Below are 16,805 nucleotides of genomic sequence, written 5' to 3'. Positions count from 1 at the left end.
CCAACCACTCATTAATGAGCCAGATTGTCACAGTCACAAGGCTAGCTACTTTTCCATCCCCTTTCTGGTCTCTGAGAGCACCCCAACACCAGATCGGTGCAGCATGGATGCTGGGATGAAGTGATGATCACTCCCATGGACTGCAGAAAAGTCAATAAATAGAACTTATTTTATTGGTAGAAGTAAAGTCTGTGTTTTAATTACCACATTAAACATATGAATTTGAATTCCTCCAGGAGGGCTTTAATGAGAATGTTCAAGCAAAAATGTAAAGTTTCTCTAGTATAAGGGTCTCGGCATGTTAAAGACAAGATGTGTAAACCCTGACATTAAATACCTCCTTAGGGTAACTACCTTGTTTCCAGCCCCACAGGTTATAGAATACAACCTTGACATTTCATTCCGGTCCTTACAACACTACCTCAATTAACCCCCCTGTTGCAAGTGTCATCATATTTATCCATTAAAGTAGACTTCCCGATAACTGCTATCTCCAATCAGATGAGCTTTTGAACTTGGGAACTCTCCTGAATGAGACCCAGTGTGTATTTTGAATTCTGACAAATAGTCTTTACAACTGTCCTACCATTCATGCCCAAAGGAAATTCAAGAAATATTTTCCCTTCTATCAAGCATCAAAGTCCAATCTGTAAAAGTGCTGACAATTTCAGGGCAGAGAAGTCATATCTTCAGTAGTGAGATCTGCTAGGCAGCGAGGTAGCCATCCGTATATAAATTCACCAGATTCTGCATATTGGTCATCCAATCTTTAGCCAGTACAATTTTTGATGGAAGTCTTCTCTCTGCCTCAGTGCCCAGGGAAAGAGAAGAAATATAATTTGCACTATTTTGAATGTACATCTTTAAAGAATGATCCTACTTCCCACTGTGTAGCCTACTGCTATGAAAATCCTACTGTAATAGATATCTATATCTTAGCATGATGAAGAATAGGAACATTTTTCTGCACTTACCTGCATGTTTCCTTTCCTTGAAACAATTTCCACAGATCTTGCTTCTCCCAGAGACAAATGGGATCATCCGGAATTGAGATGGAAATTGACAACCAAACATTTAGGTTTATTTTATCAGGGGAAATTGTCCTTATGCTTTGCAGTAGGATAAATTGTTCTTTTTCTTCAGTGTATATTTAATGCAGTCTCTAATTTTGGAAAGTAGAATGAAATTACCCTGGCTGTTGAAGCTGTTTCAATTGGAGAAAATTTAAGGGGGCAGGGCATTTCCCTGCTGCCAGTGACTGACAAGTATGGCTCTGTTTCTAACCTGCAAGCAGGCTGAAATACCCATTGTAACAGATCTATGGACTTCATTAACTCAAAGAAAGGAAATGTTCAGATAAGCAGATAAATGTTTCTCTTCAAAGGTCTTGGTGGTGCTTTGTGGTTCACATCTGTGCATAGTGATCTTTTTAAAGTGGGGAATAGCAATTTATAAACAAGGACACAAAATGAGAGGGTGAGAGAAGGAAACAGAAATGAGAGAACAGGCATCTTTCAGTTAGCAGTCTTTATTCTTTTGCTGTTTCTCCCTGTCAAGTTAAGGTTACCTGGCAGGCTGCCCAGAGAATATGTAGCATTTTTTTTTCTTGTTGCTGTTGGTGCAGAGGAAGAGGTTGCTGTAGGAACTAGCCAGACATATTTCTGCTGCTGGTAAGCCTATAACTCTGATAATGGGCACCAAGCAACTTAGCAATGCGGCTTTTTTTAGCTATTCATGGACCATAAGACCCAGAGTATGCTACTTTGTAGTCATAGGCTGCCAAGGCTTTCTTGAAGGATTTGGAACCAACCCCTTTTTCCATTTACTCTGCAAAATTGTTTCTCTGATGGTACAAAGAGAAATGTTCCAGAGCCTTTCAGATGTAAATTGGATTAGAGAGAAGACGCTATGAAAATTAACATCAAGATAACTGTGAAGTTGCTTTTTTAAAAACACTATCGTCTAGAATAAAAGTATAAAATCATTTTCAGGTCACTGTTAGTATGAGCTGTACGTCAGGAGGCCAGGTGTGTTTCATCAGTTCACCACTGTGTCAAAAAAACAAATGTTCTTGCCACATCAGCAGAACTTATCTAGAAGAAGAGTTAAAAGTCCTTCTACATGCACATGGGTTCAGTGTGTTTTCCATTTAGGATCTCTATAATCTGTATATAGCACACCTTTTATTTTGCATAGAATCTTCTTTACAAACTGTTCTAAACATGCTTTTATAGAGGTCAATAATACAGTGACACAGGTAAATAGGTGAACTTAAAATTAACAAATATAGGGAAGGTAGAACAGAGATATTCCTATAGTCAGAAAATGTGTATGTATGGCAATTTCTCCCCTTTCAGTTTTCTGCAAGTTTAGAAGAAATACTGTTCACAGCAGTTCATAATAAGTGGATACTCAAAGCAGTTTCCTAAGGAGCTTTCATCACATCATAGTGTGACTTAAGTTTGACTATGGTGTTTTCTTGTTTCAATTACAGATTTGTTCATTAAATTCATACTTACTCCACACTGCAAACTGGCCTGAAAACAGTGAAGCACTCAGCTGAAAAGTATCTCTGAGTTTCTCAATGTAAATACTGGAATGCTAATACACTGGACTACAAAGTAAACGCACAGATAGACAGAAACCGCACCATTTTTATATACCTTGTCAGAGTTGTATCTAGAGCTTGGAAAGTTTAGTTGGATAATCTTAATATTAGCAAAGTTGAATTGACTTATGTGCAGGTTGCTTTCAGTATTCAAATAACATTACTTATGGGCAGATGTGACAAACTGATATCAACATAGGTGGGTATGTGAAAATCAGCCAGAAGTATAGAAAGTCTATTAATAATCCTCCTGAGGTTCTAAGGCTGCATGCTCTGGTTGACCCTAAGCCTCTGGCTACCAGAAGATGGGTGGATCACTCCATAATTTCCCTTTTGTTTACGTTCCCCCTCAAGGTGTGGTACAGGCCACCATTGGAGACAGGATACTGGGAAAGATGGACCAAGGTCTGACCCAGTATGGCAGTTCTTACATGACTCTTGTTGGTGTCTATTCATTTGATTAAATCTAGAGGCACCCCAGCTTAGTCAGGGCAAGTAGTGATTGTATGGAGCTGCTTTGTCTGTTTTTAGGCATATTGTGTGATATGGGTATTGAGTGGAAGCTATGCTGACAAATGTGAGGCACCACATATAATGCTGAGAAAATGTACTGGACCCAGTGGGATTCCTCCATTTTTCTGCAAGCGGCTGGGAATTAAGAGATGCAGAGAAAAAAGAGAAACACCTCAATTTTTCCTAGCAGCTAGGCAAGGAGAGAGGAGAAATGGGCGATAAAGTGCCAAAATGGAGTATGAGATCTGCAAATAATTGTGGTGTCCTGTGCTTGTTACTTTACAATGTTTGTAATAGGTTTCAGAGTGGTAGCCATGTGAATCTGTATCCGCAAAAACAATGAGGAGTCCTCATGGCACCTTTGAGACTAACAAGCTTATTTGGGCATAAGCTTTCGTGGGCTAAAATCCACTTCATCAGATGCATGGCATGGAAAATACAGAGGCAGGTATAAATGCACAGCACATGAAAAGATGGGAGTTGCCTTACCAAGTGGTGGGTCAGTGCTAATGAGACAATTCAATTAAGGTGGAAGTGGGCTATTCTCAACAGTTGACAAGAAGGGGTGAATACCAAGGGAGGGGAAAAAAAAATCACTTTTGCAGTGCTAATGAGGCCAATGTAATCAAGGTGGCCCATTTCAAACAGTTGACAAGAAGGTGAGAGTATCAGCAGGGGGAAATTAGTTTTTGTAGTGACCCATCCATTTTTTTTTTTTTAACGTTTGTAACCTATCACAGGATTTGTAAGGCATTTATCATCTTGGTGTGTGTATATATCTCTCTATATCTATATATAGTGAACAAATTTATGACCAAATACAAAAAACAATGGGCTTTCCCTTGAGTCTTTCAAGTACAGGAATGTACAAAGGTAAGTGTGATATTTATTTTTAGAGGTGCTTCCCTGTGAAGGAGGCAAAATTGGAAAGATGTCTTTCATTTAGCTGTAAATCAGGGGTCTCAAACTCAATTTACCTTAGTGCCAGTCTTCAAATCCTCCCAGCGGGCCAATAATGTCACTGTAAGATGGTGTTCAGAAAACGTTTCTATTGTATTTTTTATTTCAAATTTCTTAGAAATAATAAAATTGTCATACAACGTGATACAATTCTTCACGTGCCAGAGAGTTTTTAGTGTTTGCCAGACACCTGGCAATGCTTCAGTTCCGTTAGTTGATGTTTGGCCTCAGCGACTGAGCAGTTGAAACCTTCAGGAGTGCAGCAAGGTGGGCATCAGAGAGTTGTGTTCAGTCCACTTTCCCACGCTCTGCTGACAGCAGGACCTTGCTGGGGTGGGCCTCAGCTTCCGTGGGCACAAAAGCGGCTGAGGAGGAGGCACAGTCATGGTCTGCCCGCTGATCAGATGCAGGGGGTGAGGCGCATGGCTACTCCCCTCAAGAGATGGGGCAGTGGGTGGGTCTAATGCTCCCTGTGTGACTGGGATTAGGCTCCTATCAGGTTCAGTGTCTCCTGGTGCTCCTGCTGAGATGGCCCTCTCCTACACAAAGTACCCCCATGACATGGGACAGTGGATAAAAAAGTAAATAAAGAGCCCCATTTCATGACACAGACCTGCAGTGCCAACAGCTAGAAATAACCTCTTTCCTTCTTCTTATCTTCACCTTATCTTATCTGCAGGCACCAGGCACATTGCCTCCGGGCAGGCGCTCCAGAGCTCCCATTGGCCATGAAGTCAGCGCTTGGGGTGGGGGGATGGAGGCAGTGTGCCCCCTCGTGCTGTCCTTGGAGCCTAACGAGTCATGCCACTTCCCAGCCTGTTTCCCACCCTTTTCCCTCGCTCCCTTGGCCTTATGTATATATAGCCCCGGCTGACTCTGCCCAGTGACTAGTGACACTGCTTCCATGGCTGACTCTGCCTGGCAACTAGTGATGGTATCTCTGTACCTCTTCCCTAGCCAATGGGAGCTGCGGGGGGCGGCACCTGCAGCAGACAGCTGGCAGCATAGCTGCATCTCTCTTGCGCCCCCACCCCCCCTCAACCCCCCAGCCACCAGCCATGAGGGCCAGATGAACGTTTCTGCGGGCCGCAGTGTGGAGGTTCTTGGGCCACAGATGGCCCGCGGGCCTGAACTTTGAGACCCCTGCTCTAAATGCTCTCAGGGTTGGGCTTTGTTTGATTTCTTCTTGCAAAAAATTTTACAGTCAGTTTCCTGACACTGAGAAAACTCTGTGGGATCTTCCCCAATAGTCTAAAGTTGGGCCTCTCTATGTTCATTGCTTTTGTGGAGCATTACTTTCTTTGGAGGATCATGGAGGGTGAGGCAGTCTGAAAGAACTAGGTTCCATGTAGTAAATGTTTTGTATATTACGACCAGAACTTTGAATTCTGTTGTGAAATGGAGTGTGGAGTTTGTGAGTACAAATATAACTATTTTGATTGCTGATGGTACGTATTGTACTAACTTAAAATGGTTGCATTCAATCCCATATAGAGAAATTTGAGGTAGTCTAACCTGGAGGAGTCAAAATTGTAGATCATGATGTTTGTCTTTGTTTGGGAGGAAGGGACATAGTCTGATCAGAGAAAGATGGATAAAAGTGTTGTTGGCATATCCAGAAATAGTATGAGTCCAGCATGACCTGATGCTTGGCAACACCTTGACAATCGATAGTCTGGTGACTTTGAATGTTGGTGAAGTCAGGATATGGCCAATTTGTCAAAGTATTTTCCCTGTTCTGCCAGCGTAATTCTGTTGTTGGTTGAGTTTTAACTCATATAAGAAGAGCAATTAGTTTAAGGGGAAGAGAGAGAGAGTATTGAGATGTACAGGATTCTTTAGTAAAGGAGCGTGGGTGGTAAGAAGCATGTGTCCATCAAGAGTCTCTGGGATTTATCTGGGAATGACAGGATCCTGGGCAGTGCTAATTCACTGACCTCCCACCAGATCAGTGAAAAATCTAATAGTTTCATAGTTTTTTCCCAAGTTTTTTAATAGATTGCCCCAAGATTTTCAGAAGTCTAGAAGGGGCTAGTGATTTTGGGTGATTTAGTTTTGGAGTACCCAACTTGAGACACCTGAGATTCTGATTTTCAGTGTGGGTGCTGAACACTTTCTGAAAATCAGACCCCCTTAGGCATCTCAAGTTGGGCAAACCAAAAATTCAAGGTACCCTGAGTCACTAGTGATCTTTGAAAATTTTGGATCTAGGTTTTAAAGCCTGAAGGGCCTTATCATCTAGTGTGATTCTATTCCTGGTAGAGATCACAACATGGTGTCATGTTGAGAGTCTGCAGTTATTCTGTTTGTTCCTGTTCTAGATGTGATGACCAAATGGCAAAGTAAAGTGATTTAAATCTCACTGATTTAAATCACCATTTTAATAATAAGAAAAGGAGTACTAGTGGCACCTTAGAGACTAACCAATTTATTTGAGCATAAGCTTTCGTGAGCTACAGCTCACTTCATGGGATGCATTCGATGAAGTGAGCTGTAGCTCACGGAAGCTTATGCTCAAATAAATTGGTTAGTCTCTAAGGTGCCACCAGTACTCCTTTTGTTTTTGCGAATACAGACTAACACGGCTGCTACTCTGAAACCTGTCATTTTAATAATGATTTAAGTGAGCAAGCAAGGAATCTGAGATTTAAAAAATTGATTTTAATTGTTTTGCATTTGTGCTTTTTACATATTTTCCTAAAGAAAAGTTTATTCTTATTAGTTGGTTACCGTTAAAACATGTTGATTTGCAACTAAATATACACTAATTTTGGTGCTTCTGTTTGCTAACCAGGAAGATACTTGCTAGCTGTCCAAGACTGAGTATAGCTGAGTTACATCATCAGTTTGATTGGATATTTGTGAGTGCAGCCATTGCAGATGGTAAGATGAGAAATATAGTGACATTTAAATTAATATGTATCCTGTTTTGTAGATCTTTACGGCTTAGTGTGACATCACATTGTTAGTGTTGTTTGATCCGTGCAATTGGGCATTATTTAGGGTTGTATCTGTTAGAAGGAGAAAGTGATAATGAAGTCAGGTATTTCTTTGATGCAGTCTGGTTTATTTACAAAGAATTGCATACTAAGTCCCATTTCTCTGAATATAATAGGAAGCAAACGTAATCAAACAGGAGGCAGTTTCTTTGCTCACAGTTCCTAGCCTCGTTCCAGCTAGCACTCTGCCTCAAAAGATCTTTCTAGGCTTTCTCTCAGGGCCACCGCCATCATGTTTTTCTAGCTGTCTCCTTGGCTTTCTGTGTGCTCCTGCACACAGACGCATGATTTTCACGAAACAGTACCTAGCTCCCTGCATTTGCATTCATTCTTCAGCATCTGACTGGCCATGCATGTGGCCTGTGTTTTTGGCAGTGGTTACTGTTGTTTCAGCTTACTCCAAAAAGGAGATTAAATTCTTACATTTATCCTGAATGGTGCTTTCATGCCCACCAGCTTCAAAGAGGTTTCATCCACCTTCATCATAATATGTTTTCTTATATATAGATTAGTTTATATGTGAGATTTTATGATAGTAAGCTAAGGACTTAAAATAGTAACTGAGAATTGCGTTGTACGTCGAAATGTAAGTCAAAACCACTTTTCCCATAGGAATCAATGGTATGAAGGCGGGATTTGTTCTTGAACCAAAGCTTGATACACTATTTTCACCACAATAACCCAGATTTTTGTACTAAATGAATTATAGATGAGAAATGTTGCAACATCAGTGTATTTACTGCACACTGTATTTTGTAAACAGCATGCAAATAAACATATAAACTCACATATGGCTGCTCAGAATGCCAGCAACACAGGCTCAGAAAGCCAGGGAGAAAGGTACACATGCTGAGCCTCAGCCAATCACTGTTCAAGCTTTCTGATTGGCTGAGACCAGGCCGGGAACCAAACAGAAACAAGCGGCAACCCTACCTGGCAACAAGCTGCCCTGCTGCCTCAAAGCCAATGAGAAGCGACCCCTTCCAGCTCCATACCAGAATAACACAACCAGGAAGTGATTTTAAGTGAACTTTATGCAAATTGAACGTTGTAAGGGGGAAACGGGCAGTCAATTGAAAAGCGTTGTAAGTGGCGTCCGACCTAAGTCAGGCGTCGTAAGTCTGAGGACTCCCTGTACTTCTGTGAAAACAATGAGGAGTCCTTGTGGCACCTTAGAAATTAAAAAAATTTATTTGGGCATAAGCTTTCATGGGCTATAACCCACTTCGTCAGAATTATTAAAATTTGTGAATTCATAAGTAACTCAGGATGGGGAAAGTGAGAAAGTATAGCACTTTTTCCTTGAGTGCTATATGAGTTGTAGACTCCTCATGCTTTTGAAATTCTAGTTTGAAATACTGTCTAGATGTTAGAGTACTTGTCTAATGCTTTTATCTAATGCCCATTTTTCATTTCATTGTTAATGTTGCACTTCAGTTTAGTCTTAAACACAAGATTGGAAACTTACTTCAGGATCTGATGAGAAGACCCTGTATTGTGTAAAAATATCTTGTTAACGCTAGGGTTGTCAAGCGATTAAAAAAAATTAATCATGATTGAAAAAAATTAATTGCAATTAATCGCACTGTTAATAATAGAATACCATTTATTTAAATTTTTGGATGTTTTCTACATTTTCAAATATATTGATTTTAACTATAACACAACACAAAGTGTACAGTGCTCACTTTATATTTATTTTTGATTACAAATATTTGTGCTATAAAAACAAAAGAAATAGTATTTTTCAATTCACCGCATACAAGTACTGTAATACAATCTCTTTATCATGAAAGTTGAACTTACAGATGTAGAATTATGTACAAAAAATAACTGCATTCAAAAATAAAACAATGTAAAACTTTAGAGCCTACAAGTCATAGAATCATAGACTATCAGGGTTGGAAGGGACCTCAGGAGGTCATCTAGTCCAACCCCCTGCTCAAAGCAGGACCAATCCCCAACTAAATCATCCCAGCCAGGACTTTGTCAAGCCTGACCATAAAAACTTCTAAGGAAGGAGATTCCACCACCTCCCTAGGTAACGCATTCCAGTGTTTCACCACCCTCCTAGTGAAAAAGTTTTTCCTAATATCCAACCGAAACCTCCCCCACTGCAACTTGAGACCATTACTCCTTGTTCTGTCATCTGCTACCACTGAGAATAGTCTAGATCCATCCTCTTTGGAACCCCCTTTCAGGTAGTTGAAAGCAGCTAACAAATCCCCCCTTACTCTTCTCATGGATGGTTATAAACTGTTCAGGAAGGACAGGCAGGGCAGAAAAGGTGGGGGAGTAGCACTGTATGTAAGGGAGCAGTATGACTGCTCAGAGCTCCGGTACGAAACTGCAGAAAAACCTGAGTGTCTCTGGATTAAGTTTAGAAGTGTGTGCAACAAGAGTGATGTAGTGGTGGGAGTCTGCTATAGACCACCGGACCAGGGGGATGAGGTAGATGAGGCTTTCTTCCGGCAGCTCACGGAAGCTACTAGATCGCATGCCCTGATTCTCATGGGTGACTTTAATTTTCCTGATATCTGCTGGGAGAGCAGTACAGCGGTGCATAGACAATCCAGGAAGTTTTTGGAAAGCATAGGGGACAATTTCCTGGCGCAAGTGCTAGAGGAGCCAACTAGGGGGGGCGCTTTTCTTGACCTGCTGCTCACAAACCGGGTAGAATTAGTGGGGGAAGCAAAAGTGGATGGGAATCTGGGAGGCAGTGACCATGAGTTGGTTGAGTTCAGGATCCTGACGCAGGGAAGAAAGGTAAGCAGCAGGATACGGACCCTGGACTTCAGGAAAGCAGACTTCGACTCCCTCAGGGAACGGATGGCCAGGATCCCCTGGGGGACTAAGTTGAAGGGGAAAGGAGTCCAGGAGAGCTGGCTGTATTTCAAGGAATCCCTGTTGAGGTTACAGGGACAAACCATCCCAATGAGTCGAAAGAATAGTAAATATGGCAGGTGACCAGCTTGGCTTAATGGTGAAATCCTAGCGGATCTTAAACATAAAAAAGAAGCTTACAAGAAGTGGAAGGTTGGACATATGACCAGGGAAGAGTATAAAAATATTGCTCGGGCATGTAGGAATGATATCAGGAGGGCCAAATCGCACCTGGAGCTGCAGCTAGCCAGAGATGTCAAGAGTAACAAGAAGGGTTTCTTCAGGTATGTTGGCAACAAGAAGAAAGCCAAGGAATGTGTGGGCCCCTTACTGAATGAGGGAGGCAACCTAGTGACAGAGGATGTGGAAAAAGCTAATGTACTCAATGCTTTTTTTGCCTCTGTCTTCACTAACAAGGTCAGCTCCCAGACTGCTGCGCTGGGCATCACAAAATGGGGAAGAGATGGCCAGCCCTCTGTGGAGATAGAGGTGGTTAGGGACTATTTAGAAAAGCTGGACGTGCACAAGTCCATGGGGCCGGACGAGTTGCATCCGAGAGTGCTAAAGGAACTGGCGGCTGTGATTGCAGAGCCATTGGCCATTATCTTTGAAAACTCCTGGTGAACGGGGGAAGTCCCTGATGACTGGAAAAAGGCTAATGTAGTGCCCATCTTTAAAAAAGGGAAGAAGGAGGATCCTGGGAACTACAGGCCAGTAAGCCTCACCTCAGTCCCTGGAAAAATCATGGAGCAGGTCCTCAAAGAATCAATCCTGAAGCACTTGCATGAGAGGAAAGTGATCAGGAACAGCCAGCATGGATTCACCAAGGGAAGGTCATGCCAGACTAATCTAATCGCCTTTTATGATGAGATTACTGGTTCTGTGGATGAAGAGAAAGCAGTGGATGTATTGTTTCTTGACTTTAGCAAAGCTTTTGACATGGTCTCCCACAGTATTCTTGTCAGCAAGTTAAGGAAGTATGGGCTGGATGAATGCACTATAAGGTGGGTAGAAAGCTGGCTAGATTGTCGAGCTCAACGGGTAGTGATCAATGGCTCCATGTCTAGTTGGCAGCCGGTGTCAAGTGGAGTGCCCCAAGGGTCAGTCCTGGGGCCGGTTTTGTTCAATATCTTCATAAATGATCTGGAGGATGGTGTGGATTGCACTCTCAGCAAATTTGCGGATGATACTAAACTGGGAGGAGTGGTAGATACGCTGGAGGGCAGGGATAGGATACAGAAGGACCTAGACAAATTGGAGGATTGGGCCAAAAGAAATCTGATGAGGTTCAATAAGGATAAGTGCAGGGTCCTGCACTTAGGATGGAAGAATCCAATGCACCGCTACAGACTAGGGACCGAATGGCTAGGCAGCAGTTCTGCGGAAAAGGACCTAGGGGTGACAGTGGACGAGAAGCTGGATATGAGTCAGCAGTGTGCCCTTGTTGCCAAGAAGGCCAATGGCATTTTGGGATGTATAAGTAGGGGCATAGCGAGCAGATCGAGGGACGTGATCGTTCCCCTCTATTCGACATTGGTGAGGCCTCATCTGGAGTACTGTGTCCAGTTTTGGGCCCCACACTTCAAGAAGGATGTGGATAAACTGGAGAGAGTCCAGTGAAGGGCAACAAAAATGATTAGGGGACTGGAACACATGAGTTATGAGGATAGGCTGAGGGAGCTGGGATTGTTTAGCCTGCAGAAGAGAAGAATGAGGGGGGATTTGATAGCTGCTTTCAACTACCTGAAAGGGGGTTCCAAAGAGGATGGCTCTAGACTGTTCTCAGTGGTAGCAGATGACAGAACGAGGAGTAATGGTCTCAAGTTGCAGTGGGGGAGGTTTAGATTGGATATTAGGAAAAACTTTTTCACTAAGAGGGTGGTGAAACACTGGAATGCGTTACCTAGGGAGGTGGTAGAATCTCCTTCCTTAGAGGTTTTTATGGTCAGGCTTGACAAAGCCCTGGCTGGGATGATTTAACTGGGAATTGGTCCTGCTTTGAGCAGGGGGTTGGACTAGATGACCTTCAGGGGTCCCTTCGAACCCTGATATTCTATGATTCTATGATTCTTCCGCAGACTAAACAATCCCAGTTCCCTCAGCCTCTCCTCATGACTCATGTGTTCCAGTCCCCTAATCATTTTTGTTGCCCTCCGCTGGACTCTTTCCAATTTTTCCACATGCTTCTTGTAGTGTGGAGCCCAAAACTGAACACAGTACTCCAGATGAGGCCTCACCAATGTCGAATCGAGGGGAACGATCACGTCCCTCGATCTTCTGGCAATGCCCCTACTTTTACTTCCGAAAATGCCATTGGCCTTCTTGGCAACAAGGGCACACTGTTGACTCTTATCAAGCTTCTCATCCACTGTAACCCCTAGGTCCTTTTCTGCAGAACTGCTGCTGAGCCATTCGGTCCCTAGTCTGTAGCGGTGCATGGGATTCTTCCGTCCTAAGTACAGACAACACCCATTATGTATGGCAACACCCATTTTTTCATGTTTCCTCTGTGTGTGTGTGCATCTATCTATCTATCTATCTATCTATCTATCTATCTATCTATCTATCTATCTATCTATCTATCTATCTATCTTTTCTGCTGCATGCGTCCGATGAAGTGGGTTTTAGCCCATGAAAGCTTATGCGCAAATAAATTTGTTAGTCTCTAAGGTGCCACAAGTACTGCTTTTCTTTTTGCGAATACAGACTAACACAGCTACCACTCTGAAAAGTGTATACTTTGTATTCTGTGTTGTAATTGAAATCAGTATATTTGAAAATGTAGAAAAACATCCAAAACTATTTAATAAATTTCAGTTGGTATTCTACTGTTTAACAGTGTGATTAAAACTGTGATTAATCCCAATTATTTTTAATTACGATTAATATTTTTGAGTTAATTGCCTGAGTTAACTGCGATTAATCGAGAGCCCTAGTTAAAACAGAACTTCACTGAAAGCAAAGGGAAGCTAAGGAAAGTACAGCTCTTTCACAGTTTTCCTCAATGTGAGTCTCCTTTTCAATGTTTTGTATATTCAGTTCGGGGCTTCAGTGTCTTGCTGTCCCTTCAAAGTAATAGGGGCCTCAGACTGAATATGTAATACATGTATTCTGTTTGTAATTATTCTTGGAACAAGGAAAATGACCTTTTGGTTTCCTTGGCAACGTAGAACTTTCTTTTATAGAGTGATGTCAGGAAAACAAAGTGTGTTCCTGAATGAAGTACTGTAGGTATTTCACAAGCTGAGTCTAAGGACTGCAGAGGGGAGGGACTGTTAACCGTTGTGCTTCCGGAAACCAGAATAAATGTTCATATTTGTCTACAGTATTAAATGGTAAAGTTGCAGGTAGAGTGATAGAAGGGAGTATATTCATATGTGATAATGATTTTACAAAAAACTTGGCATCTTCAATAAGTTCCATTTTTCTTTAGTCTAATTTAAATTTGCCATCAGGTGAGGTTACATGTAAAAGATACTTCATGCCACCGTAGCCTTTCCAGGGCTTTCCTTGGTGAATAGTAACACTATTTTCTTTTTCTTTAATTCTCAGGAAAAAGAGACTGGAGCGAAACTTCACATTGAAAGAAAGGTGTTTTCTTTTTTTAAAGATGAATACACCCCAGGAACTGTAACCCAAATGTTTCTCTGTCTGTGGAGAAGATTTCATTTTTGAAACGATTTCTACGGAAGGTATGAATATTTACTCTTCCTCTTTAAGGCTCATTTGTTTCATAATAAATACTTACAACTGTGCGATGCATCTCAGTAATCAGAACTTGAAAATTTTACTTGGCATTTTGTACTGGGAGGTAGCTAAGATGAGAGTGGTGATGCTGGGAGGGCTCTAACAATGTGGTTCAGTTGCCAGAACATCCCGGTGGGAAGCCCAGCTCCTCTGCCACCATTTTGAGGCATGTGATATACAGGAGCTCAGTCTCTAGCTAATCTAATGATTGCTTCTGCCCTGAAACTCTGTAAATCTGTGACCCATAGATGATAACATCAGGAGATACCACTGTGATAATCTGACTTCCATAGAACACATCCCGTAAGACTTTCCTGAACTCTTTGAACTAGAACATCTCTTTTAGAAAAGCATCTAGTCTGAGTTAAAAATTTCCAATGACAGAGGTGCCATCACAACCCTTGCTAAGTTGTTCCAGTGGTTCCTTGCCCTCCCTCTTGAAAATTCGCATCTTATTTCCAGTCTGAGTTTGTCTAGCTTCAACTTCCAGTCATTGAATCATGTTAGACCTTTGTCTACTAGATTGAAAAGCAGATTATCACATTTTTATTCCCCATGTAGGTACTTATAGACTGTCATCAGGTCAGAGAGGTTAAGCTAGGTAGACTCAAGGAGCTCAGTCACCATAAGGCATGTTTCTTCTTCGAGTGATTGCACGTCCATTCCTTCTGAGGTGTGATGCATGTCCCCTTAGCATCCTTGGGCTGCTGCACAATGGTATGAAGGGCAGGGCTGACACCACCCCTGCCGCAAAGTTCCTTCTTATTGCCCTTGATCAATAGAGTGTGTTGGCTTGCTGCTGTGATTATTTTCTCCCACTCCAGGGGATTTAACTCCCTTCTGACCAGCATTTACTTGGTCTTGCTAGTATTCACTCTGAGCCAGCTGATCTGTCTTGTCTAGTCTATATAGGTTGTATATAGACTAGACCATAGTGTCTTAGTGTGTTCCAGTAGTGCATTAAGCAATGTGTCCTGTGTTGTTCTTTTATCCTCTACCCAGAAGGAGAGTTGTGTGCAGTGGAATGTCTTGTTTTGGTAGTGTGTGTTTTTTTTGTTTTTTAAATGTACCTGTTGCTGTGTGTTCACGTTAGAGAAAGCAACATCAAAGAAACGTGGAGCAGAAAGTTATGAGGTTCTGATGGCCCTTTGTTCCTAGGGGGGTTCATTCCACAGTCTCAGACGTCTCCCAGAGAAGGTTCTCTCTTTCGCATAGATAAGCTTTACTCTTTATTATTGAGAATTCCATTGTACGAGAGAACCATAGTTGTTTCCCCCAGTCTTCATCCTAGTGCTTTAGATGGTCTTTTAGAAGTCCTGGGCTCAGGCCATGGAGTGTTTTTGAAGATCAGGACTGAGACCTTGAACATAATTTGAAAATCTATTGGAAGCCAGTATAGAGAGCAGAGGGCAGTTGGATATGTTTATGGTAATTTGTATTGCTGAAGAGATGGGCTGCAGTGTTCTGAACTAGTTCGGGTTTCCTAAGTGCTGAAGGCTTCATGCCCAGGTATATTATCTTGGTGTAATCCAGCCGAGAGGTGATCAAGGCATGAATATTTGAAACCAGGTCTTCTTCCACCAGGATGGAATGGAGTTTCCTAGCCAAGCAGAGGGGTAGCAAGCAGTACTTGTGGATTCTGCCATGTGAGAGTTCAGCATCAGTGAGGAATCCAAGAATACTTCTATACTACGGACTGACTGGACTAATTGTGGGTGTCTCTCTTCAACCAACAGAGAGTGCACTGAAGCTGCAAGCTCTTCAAAATACTTTCTTCTGCCCAGAAGCATCACTTCTGGTTTGCTTGGGTTCAGCTTCAGCCAGCTGTTCTTCTCCAAGTACTGGGCAATCTTGGTGGTAGTGGTTTGGTGAAGGATAGATAGAGCTCAGTGTCAGCCGTGTATTACTGGCATTTGAGTCCATGTTGTCTGACAAGTTCAACTGGTGGTTCCATGTAGATAGTGAAAAGGAGCAGACTAAAAATTGATCCTTACAAGCGAGGGGACTAGTGGTGATGCTGCAATTCCCTATTACTACTCACTGGGTTCATCCCTCCATGAAGGACTCAGACCATTTTAGTACATTATCCTGGACCCAGGTCACCTCTCAGGTTAGACAGCAGAATCTCATGACCAACATCAAATGCTGCCTATCTGTTGTAGGCATTGTGATATTCTGGTGATGGCACTGGTTACATCTGTGGAAAAGTAGATGATCAACTTGGTTTAATTAGTGTAGGTTTGGCACTGAAGCCTGTGGTGACTTACCACCTCTTCAAGCTGTCTCATGCAGATTTTGAAGAGGAACCAAATTAAAATGGATACCTCTGGGACACGCGGGAATGTGCTCTTGATAAGGAGAAACCACTCTGTCAGTTTGCTTGAAGAGGACTGATTGGATTGCCATAGACAACAAATGCTTTGACAGTGTATTGCAGCATTCAGAACTAAGTGGAAAACCTATCTCACATTAAATAGTCTCTCTACATAGACTCTATCTCTCTTACAAGCACCCCTGCCTGTTACCTTTGAAGTGATCCTCACACACAAAGAAAGAGGAAAGTTTGTTTTTTGTTACATGTTTTAATTAGAAGGTGCTCAGTTACAACAGTAATGAAGATCATATAGGAAGAATCCCACGTATTTCATGATTTCATAAGCATGGAATTTGTCTTGGAAATCAGCTCTTGAGGGATAATTGTACTCCAGAATCTCAGCTTTCATTTCAAAATGTTTTTTAGCCCATATAATTCCAGAGATGATTTTGAAAATGTGAAGAGTGCATCCAGTGTTGATTCAAGAATAGTCAGGGATGGAAAATGCACCAGAACCCTTGGTACTTTGTTCCAATGGTTAATTACTCTCACTGTTAAAAATTTACGCCTTATTTCTAATCTGAATTTGTCTACTTCAACTTCCAGCCATTTGATTATGTTAGTCCTTTCTCTGCTAGACTGAAGAGCTCATCATTAAATATTTGTTCCTCATGTAGATTCTTACAGACTGTTATCAAGTCCCCCTCTTAACTTTTACTTTAAGTTAAATAGATTGAGCTCTTTGAGCCTGTCACTGTACGTTAGGTTTTCTATTCCTTTA

General features: G+C 41.9%; 1 protein-coding gene and 1 long non-coding RNA gene across 3 annotated transcripts in view; one reads left to right on the top strand and one right to left on the bottom strand.

Moving 5' to 3' along the window:
• PPP6R2 (protein phosphatase 6 regulatory subunit 2) overlaps nt 1-16,805 on the top strand; it is a 156,263-nt gene that overhangs the window by 32,850 nt on the left and 106,608 nt on the right. For both annotated transcript variants that reach the window (XM_084615637.1, XM_084615636.1), the window contains exon 2: nt 13,516-13,655. The gene's annotated coding sequence lies outside the window, so the exon portion shown is untranslated. The remainder of the gene's footprint in view (nt 1-13,515; nt 13,656-16,805) is intronic.
• On the bottom strand, nt 218-1,104 carry LOC311514801. The gene is made up of 2 exons (XR_014709944.1): nt 975-1,104; nt 218-803 (listed from the first exon to the last, which is right to left on the bottom strand). It is a non-coding gene; the product is annotated as an uncharacterized lncRNA (long non-coding RNA).

Source organism: Lepidochelys olivacea, assembly GCF_965140295.1.
Source record: "Lepidochelys olivacea isolate rLepOli2 genome assembly, chromosome: 1".
Taxonomy (NCBI): domain Eukaryota; kingdom Metazoa; phylum Chordata; order Testudines; family Cheloniidae; genus Lepidochelys; species Lepidochelys olivacea.
The sequence above is the reverse complement of the archived record's forward strand: the minus strand, read 5'-3'. Positions and strand labels throughout refer to the sequence as shown.